Below are 8,526 nucleotides of genomic sequence, written 5' to 3'. Positions count from 1 at the left end.
AAAAAAAAAAATAAATAAATAAAATAAAATAAAATAAAATACAATCAATGACTCTTTCTTTTCACACTTCTCATTTCATTGGTTTATCTAATAATAAACTGTATTTGCCAAAACAAGCACAACTAGTGTGAGCCAGTTTGGGGACAAACACTGCTGATTGTATATGAGCAGAGAACTTTAACTGGTGGTAGTAGAAATATGTCGGTACCAGAGAGTTGAATAGCTCTTTCTCTGCAGGTATCCAGAATGTCATGGTTATCATACAGTTTGATATAAAGAATGAAGAACATCATGGTCACTTCAGTGCTTCTTGGAGTCTAACTTGTGTTTCTCTTAGAAAGAATCAAATTCAAGTTCATCCTGTATAATTAAAATTACACAAATCTCCACTGCTTATAACATAGAGGATTGTGTAAGGCTCGGAGTCTGTCTTTTCTAGGTATACTTGTCATCCAGGTTTCAAATGTCTTAGGGCTAATTTTTGCAAAACACAAATTACTGTTACATTCCATACTGCCACCAGTAGTCATAAGAACAGACATGAAGGTGATAAAAGAACTATTTCCTCTTAAGCTTTAACTCCAGGCATAATTGTCTTTTTCATATTGCACTTTGATCTTTGTATAACTACAAGTCTTTCTCACGTTTCCTGTAAATGATTTTTGAAATGGCTTGTCTTTTAGCATACTAGTTCTGGGGGCAATAGCATGGTTTAATAGACAGAGTTAGGCAGATAGAAATTTGGATTCCTGGAATTATAGCCCTGTGATGTTGGGCAGTTTGATTGAGCTTTGTTATCCTCACCTTCAAAATAGGTGTTAATGTAAGCCATATCATAGAGTTGTGAGAATAAATGACATGTTATTTGCAAAGGAGCTAGCACAGTGCCTGGCACATAGTGGGCATTTCCATCCAGGTCATCTATCATTAGTAACTACTGTCTTTCCCAGTTTTCATTCCATCCCAGGGATGATGTTATCAGTCTTCAACATATTACTATTGTAACTTACTGTTATTTGAAAATTACATCAGCACATACCTAGAAGAAGTCATATGGGGCAAGGAGAACAAAAGACAAGATTGAAGACATGAACCCAGCCTCTACTTCTGACTTATACAAGTAAACCACTTGAATAAGAACATTTATTCTTATTCAGCAGAAACATTTTGATGACCTGATTTAAAAGTATCAGTGAAGCAATGCCTTACTTTCATATCCCTATATGATTTATATTTTGTTTTGATATTTTACTTTGTACAGTTTAAGTGTCTCCTCCATTCAATTGATTCCATTTGAAAAGATGGTTTATTTTAAAGGAAAGTGCTTGGGTTGTAAAAAGGGTCTGCACTACATCAAACACATCTCCAAGGCCAGTGTAGAGTGCTCCTCATAGGCATTAAATAAAGCTTCAAACAGGCTGCATTACTGGGCTCGTGCAGCTTGTTCTCCACAGCCAGTTTCAATTTCACTAAAAGGAAAGAATTGGTAATTAATTATCTAGGCCATGTAATGAGTTTCCATTACTTGGAATTCAATAAAGCTCTTTCATTGTGACCAGGCTGATCAATAGCACTGAAGGGTTAATAGAAACCGTAGATACAGCTGGGATAATAGAATGGCTATGGGAAATTAGGCTGGGTCCCTGAAGCGCTCTTTCTTCTCTCTAGGGAATGGAAGCTGCTCAGTAGCTCCTTTTTTTAGAACACTCTGTGAGGCATTGTGAAATGAGTAGGCTATTGTGTTACTACTGCACAAGCTAATGGAAATTACCTTTACAAAATCCATACGCTCTTGGAGCTGGAATGGCTTTGGAGATTATTTAGTTATATTACTCATGGATCATCATGCCTTTCAGTTGGACATTTTTTTTTGGACCAAGTGATGCCATCTTTATCTTCAACACCAATCTACCCATCTCCTAACTGCTATAGCTGATTAGATAAAAAGTGTAACTGACAAAAAAAAAAAAAAAAAATAGCCAGTCCTTGGAGTGGCAAGAGGCTTATGCAGTTGCTGCAGTGAAAGGAAGGGGGTGGGCAATTGATTTTCTATGGAATTTTAATCTGCAACTAAGGAGAGAATGTGTTTAATTAGGGGTTAAAAATGATGAACTCTACAGAGATACCGGAGAGTGTGCCTATGAGTAAGATTTAGGACAAATCAGATTTATGAGCACAGCACTCTCCCAAGAGAGGAAGACCACACATTCCAACATTTCAGTAGAGGTCAGGGGGCATAGCTGGTGCTTGAGGGCTTTCTTGTTTTAGTGGCAGTCTGTTGTATTTTTCTATAAGAACTATGTTTTACTTAAGGTAACTTGGAGTGTGTCTCTGTTTCTTGCAACCAAAAGATTCTAAGTAGAACCCTGGTCCAGTTCCTGCACTTTCCAAGTGAAAAGACCAATTCTTGAGAGCATGATATAATACAAGGTGGATGGCAACTTTTCCAGGATATGATCGTGGTTTCCACACACAGCTGCAACAGTAAAGGCATACCCTTCTGCAACGTGATCTTGCCACTTCTTCATATAGAGGCAGAGTGTATTTCTCCTCTCTCTTGAATCTAGGCAGGCTCTGAGTGCTTTGACCAATAGAATATAGCACAAGTGATATTGTGCCAGTTCTGGGCATTGTTCTTAACTGGCCTGGAAGCAGTAGTTACTGCTTCCTCCCTCTTAGAAGCCAGCATCGTAAAAGAAGCATGCCTTCCTTGAGACCACAGAAACCCCAGGCACATGGAGACTCCCTGGATGATGAGATGCTGCATGGAAAGACATTGCAAGAGAAAGAAAGAGAGAGGAAGGGAGGGAGGAAGGGAGGAGGAGGAGAGAGAGAGACCAAAGAGTACTGAGATGGTAGTCACCTTAGCAATAAGCCATCCTGGAAGTGAATCCTCTAACCTCAGTCACTCCAGTTGCTGTCACACAGATTAGAGATGAAGCTCTCAGCCAAGTCCTGTCCAAGTTCCTGACCTATAAAATCTTGAGCAAAATAGAATACTGTAGTTATTTTAAACCATTCAGGTTTGGGCTAGCTTGTTATGCAACAACAATAATTGAAACACAGGGCCACTTGAGTTTCAAATGAGTTTTCTGTCTACAATGTCTCAATTTTATTGGAATAAAACAATGTATTTTGCAACACATCCAAACACTTTTTCAAGCTAAGACTTTCTTTGGTAAACAAAAAGCGCAGGAATGTCACCTTAAAGTCACAGAGGCATTTCAGACAAAAAATCAAATGGTGTGAGGCATGTAATTTCATTAAGCCTCATTTACAAAACCATGGAGAAAGATAAAATTTGACTTCACTGTATGGGTGGAGAAGAAGAACAATTTAGAAACATAGCCTCAAGATTCTACCATGTGTCAGTGATGCCAAATTTTCAGATTTTCTCACTGATGGTTACTCATTGTCTGGGTTCCAATAGCTGGAGATGCTTATATTTACATCATGGTATTGTTCTTGGATGCCCATGCCATAAAATTGGTGATTGGTCAGATTCCATTTGTGTTACCAATTTGTGACTAATATGTGATTGATCAGAAAGAAACTGCTTCCAACGTTTTCAAATCCACATCAACACATGTTATCATCTGTCTTTCTTATGTTAGCCATCCTCATGGGTGTTAAGGGGTATTCCTAATGACCGATGATGCTGATTATCTTTGCATGCATTTATTAGCCATGTATATATCTTCTTTGAAGAATGTTCCCATTTTTAGAAATTCAGTTATTTATCTTTTTATTATTGGATTGCAAGAGTTCTTTACATATACTGCATATTAGACCCTTATCAAGTATATTGTTTGCAAATATTTTTTCTCCTGTAAGACATTGATTCTTAACCAATTTTTGTATCATGTGCAGCATTTTAACCATCTGATGAAGCCATGGACACTCATCCAGCCAAGTGTACATGCCTATGAAATTTTGAATACATTTTCAGAGATTTTACAAAGATCCTTAAGCCTTAAGAAACCCCAAGAGCTTGTGTCTTTCCCTCATCTCCCCGGGTTGTGCTTTTCTCTAGGATTATGTAGATACAGTCTGACAAAAGGAAATGCCTTGCAATGAGAGGAAGAAAACAATTCTTTTGGTGGGTAGCATGAGGATTCCATTTGGCGACAGAATAGCCTTATTGGGACCAGGCAATTCTCTATAAGGCTGAGTATGCTGGGTCTTCAGAGAAGAGAGGAAAACTGTGTATGAGACAAGCAGATATTTTTTTCTCTTTCTGGATGGAGTAGGAAGAAGGGAGAGAGAGAACTATAGGCAATGGAAAAACCGAGAGGGGGTGGAAAAGATAATTCCCAGGGCGTATCTTGATAAATTGCAAGTAAATGGATGTTTTTCTAGGGCTGATCAATGGCACTTGCTTAACTACCTTTGGCATATCTGCTTCTCAAATGGAGAGAAAATGATGAAGTGGAACAGTGAAAGCTATTTAAACAGACAACTGGGAGCCAGAGGCTGAGGAACGTTTAGACCTTCCTATTTTTCTAGGGTCTGGTGGAAAAAAAGTATCATGAATCCAAATACTAATTTTTTTAGACATGCAAAGTTATCATTTAAGCCAAACTCAATGTCTTGTGACAAATTTGCTCCATTCTGTCTAATATCGTTATCTTTGGTTTAAAAAAAAATCAGAAAAATTGTGCTCATTGTTTCAGAATCTATCAGGAACTTCAAGGCATCATAGAAATTTAGCATTTAAATGTTAAAATTTAAGCCTTGTGCCTAATTCCCTACTCATCATGCCTGGTAAAAGGTCATTTAGATTTTGCTTGAAGGCTTTTGATGATGGGGAAGTCACCACCTCATAGTAAGCAATCCAGTTGATTTGATCTTTGAGCAGTTCTAACTCTTAGAAAATTCCTTCTTCACTAAACTGAATTGATCCTTTACTATTATCACTGATATGTAGCATCATACCTATGTTCCAAATTTCATACCTAGTGGACATAAACCATAGGTACTCTTTATTTAGCACCATCGATAAGTCAAACACGTGATAGGTGCTGTATATTAATATGTACTTATGATTAATCTTTACGATTGAGAAAGGCAGGAGTATCCTTCTTATTCAACAAGTAGGATTGAGAATTACATTCATGTTTCAGAGATAATAACCGAAAAACTGGAATTTGAACCTTGGTCTCTATGATGCCAGAGTTTGAATGATTGCTACCATGCAACACTGTCTAGCTAAGAATGGCCTTTTTTTTTTAGACGGAGCCTCGCTCTTTCACCAGGCTGGAGTGCAGTGGCGCAATCTCAGCTCACTGCAACCTCTGCCTCCTGGGTTCAAACGATTCTCCTGCCTCAGCCTCCCGAGTAGCTGGGACTACAGGCATGTGCCACCACGCCCTGCTGATTTTTGTATTTTTAGTAGAGACAGGGTTTCACCGTGTTGGCCAGGATGGTCTTGATCTCCTGACCTTGTGATCCACCCACCTTGGCCTCCCAAAGTACCGGGATTACATACTTTGTTTTTTACCTGAAAGGTTTAAATAATAGAAGACCATGCTGTTTTCACTGTGCCTATCTTCTGTTCCCTTCTCAGCAAGCAAATAGCATTAGATTCTTTGAACCATAATCATCTGTTGAATATTTTTGTTACAAAGCTCTGTGCCAGTTGCTCTAAACAACATGATTTTTGAGTGGGAATTTGGCTTCTTAATGAATTAACTCACAACCTAGTAGCTACGCCAGAAAGTAATACTGTTAAGGACTATTTTTGTGGGACAAAGAACAATGGAATATATATGATGGATAACCAGGTCCATCGTATACTCCGCCTTCAGAATCATTTTGTTAGCTCATACTTTTTTCTTCTCTCTACAGCTTCAATTTTCACTTTCTTGATGTTGCCTTTCTGTTAGAAATAAATAGATACCTAGTCAGTAGCTCGACAAATGGTAACATCTTTCTCTTTCTTTGTTCTGGTGGGCAACTAGATTTAAACACAAGACTTAGACAAGCAAGCTGGGAAATTTCTATTTATCAGTTGAGTTAGATGTGTATCAAGGCAGATGATCCTAAAGAGATGGAAGTGGAATTGAGAAGTCTCCATTCTTGATGAATAGAGTCTGTAGAGGTAATGTGGCCAATGGGGTCTCACTTTTAACCGCAGATTTTTAAGTTTTAAAAGTTAGTTTGCTCGTATTGATATTACAGAGCAGGCTCTTGAATAACGAGTGCTAAATAACTGTATCTGTAGGCCTTGAAGATTTCTGCAACACTAGGCATGGACTGTTAAATGGAACTTTCATTGTATTCCTCATCTTGTGATGCATAATGGGGTCTTACATTAGTTGAGAGACATCGTAGATGAGTGCACACTAGGACCTTTATGGGAACAAGAGAGTATATTGAGATCATATTTCATATATATTTATGCCTTTGAACTCCTCATGGACTTATTCTTAGACTTTTGACTAGAAATAAATTCTTCACTATTTAAACAATGTTTTCCCAAACCTTTATGTACCTAGCACCATCCAATTTCTTTTTTATGCCTTGTTATCTCATGGACACAGTGGGAATTGAAAACCAGTGTTTTTAATAAAAAGGTCTTATATTGGTGAGCAGGGAATTGAGGACTTGGAAGCTTCTAATTATGTAGCACAGGCAATGAATGCAGGCTACCTCCGAGTTTACCCTGGTTCCTTCATCCAGCCTGGCAGGCACTGCGGAGGGGCCTTGCACAATCGGTGCTGGGAAGGCATCAGGGGAGAAGAATCTTTTACTGGACAGGCAAGAATAAAAGGGGTAGAGAGAACTAGGCATGTGATAAAAGCACATAAAATCTGTTTAAATATATTCTTAAGATTGCTTTAAAATATTTGGTTCTGGCCTTTCAGAAGAGTCCTGGGGTTTTCAGACTTGAGGCAGAAGGACGATTGTATGAGTCAAGCTGCCTCAGGATGTTGTTTATAAAGGATAATTTCTTCATTAGTTCTCATTAATTCATTCGTTCTGCCAATATTTGCTGAGTGCCAGCCGCTGTCCTAAAGCTAGAATTCTAGTGATGAACAAGATTGACACAGCCCCAACTCTCATGAAATTCTAGAGACTGTCAGAGGCATGTGGCCTCTGATCTCACAAAGTAAAAGAACCCCAATTTCAGATAAAAGGCATTTATTTTGGTTAAAAAATATTTCCTTTAAAAAGCTATCTCCATGTAGTGCAATAATGTCACAGGATTTTAGGACTGAAAGGCTCATGCATTCATGTGATAAATATTTATGAGCTACTATGTTACAAAGCAGTGCTACCATCTCAGCTAACATTGTTAAAATGGTCAAGACATACTGGTCTGGTGTCCCCCTCTCCCCTGAAGGATGGGACTTTACATGCCTATGCTGCAGTTCAAGATGTGTTGATTGTGTATTTTGTTCTCAGATAGCAATCTCCTCTCACCCCCCCCCAGTAATTTCTGAGTTCTAGAGAAAGCCTTAATGTAAGCTCCAGGTATTCACAATTTGTTGTGTCTGTCACATGGAATGTCATGAGGTTGTAGCTAATAGGAGAGGAAGAATGAAAGCCAGTCTTAAAGTTTATTTATTCAGTTCTCTTATTTGTAAACAAGTTATCTGAACTCAAGAGAGCAGAAGGCACATAGGAGTAATAAAGCCAGGCTGTCCAGTTTTCAGGCAAGTCACCTTTCTAGCTCACCATCTTTGTGTTTGGCCATTATGATATTTCTTTGGAATAAAAATTGCTTACCAGGATAAAGGGCAGGTGTTTGTTTCTCTCATTTACCACTGTATCCCCAGTGTCACAATAGTGCCTGGTGTGTAGCAGATGCTCAATGAATGTTGGTGAAGGAATTAATAAATGAATGATATAAAGGCTTTTATCACAATTAAGTATGACTTAGAGGATATAAAGAAAAGTCAATTAATCCAGCTTTGGCAATAACATACAAAATCAGTATGCATGTAGAGTTTGAATTTTTCATTGGCTTTACTGATCTTTACTATGAGTGTCTTATTAGTCATCTGAATCCCTTTCTGCTGCCTGTATTTCCAGAATATAACATCAGGAAGGAGGGTTCCATGGTGTAATGGTTAGCACTCTGGACTCTGAATCCAGCGATCCGAGTTCAAATCTCGGTGGAACCTTTCATATTGGCTGGGTGCTGTGGGAGGCCAAGGTGGGCAGATCACTTGAGCCCAGCAGCTCAAACCCAGCCTGGCCAACATGGTAAAACTAAAAATACAAAAATTCAAAAATTAGTGGGGCATGGTGGCAGGTGCCTATAATCCCAGCTACTTGGTAGGCAGAGGCTGCAATGAGCTTTGCCACTGAAATTCAGCCTGGATGACAGAAGGAGATTCTCTGTCTCAGACAAAAAAAAAAAAAAAAGGGGGTCCACACAATCGGAAATTATTCTTTCATCCAACAGGCAGTTGGTCATATACAGAGATTCCAAAGGAATTCCTTATAGATTCTTATTTTTAAAATAACATGAGTTAGAGAGGAGAGGTCATGAGATGGTGTAATTCATGCCATGTACCC

The 8,526-nt window shown here is 38.5% G+C and overlaps 1 non-coding gene across 1 annotated transcript; it reads left to right on the top strand.

Annotated features, from left to right (window-relative positions):
• Window positions 1–8,057: 8,057 nt before the first annotated feature.
• Window positions 8,058–8,129, top strand: TRNAQ-CUG (transfer RNA glutamine (anticodon CUG)). Its single transcript has one exon. It is a non-coding gene; the product is annotated as a tRNA-Gln (tRNA).
• The last annotated feature ends 397 nt before the right edge of the window (window positions 8,130–8,526 follow it).

The sequence above is a fragment of the Rhinopithecus bieti genome, unplaced genomic scaffold, assembly GCF_001698545.2.
Source record: "Rhinopithecus bieti isolate Rb0 unplaced genomic scaffold, ASM169854v2 scaffold_62795, whole genome shotgun sequence".
In the NCBI taxonomy this organism is placed as follows: Eukaryota; Metazoa; Chordata; class Mammalia; order Primates; family Cercopithecidae; genus Rhinopithecus; species Rhinopithecus bieti.
Note: the sequence above shows the minus strand (reverse complement) of the source record. Positions and strands in the feature narration are given on the sequence as shown.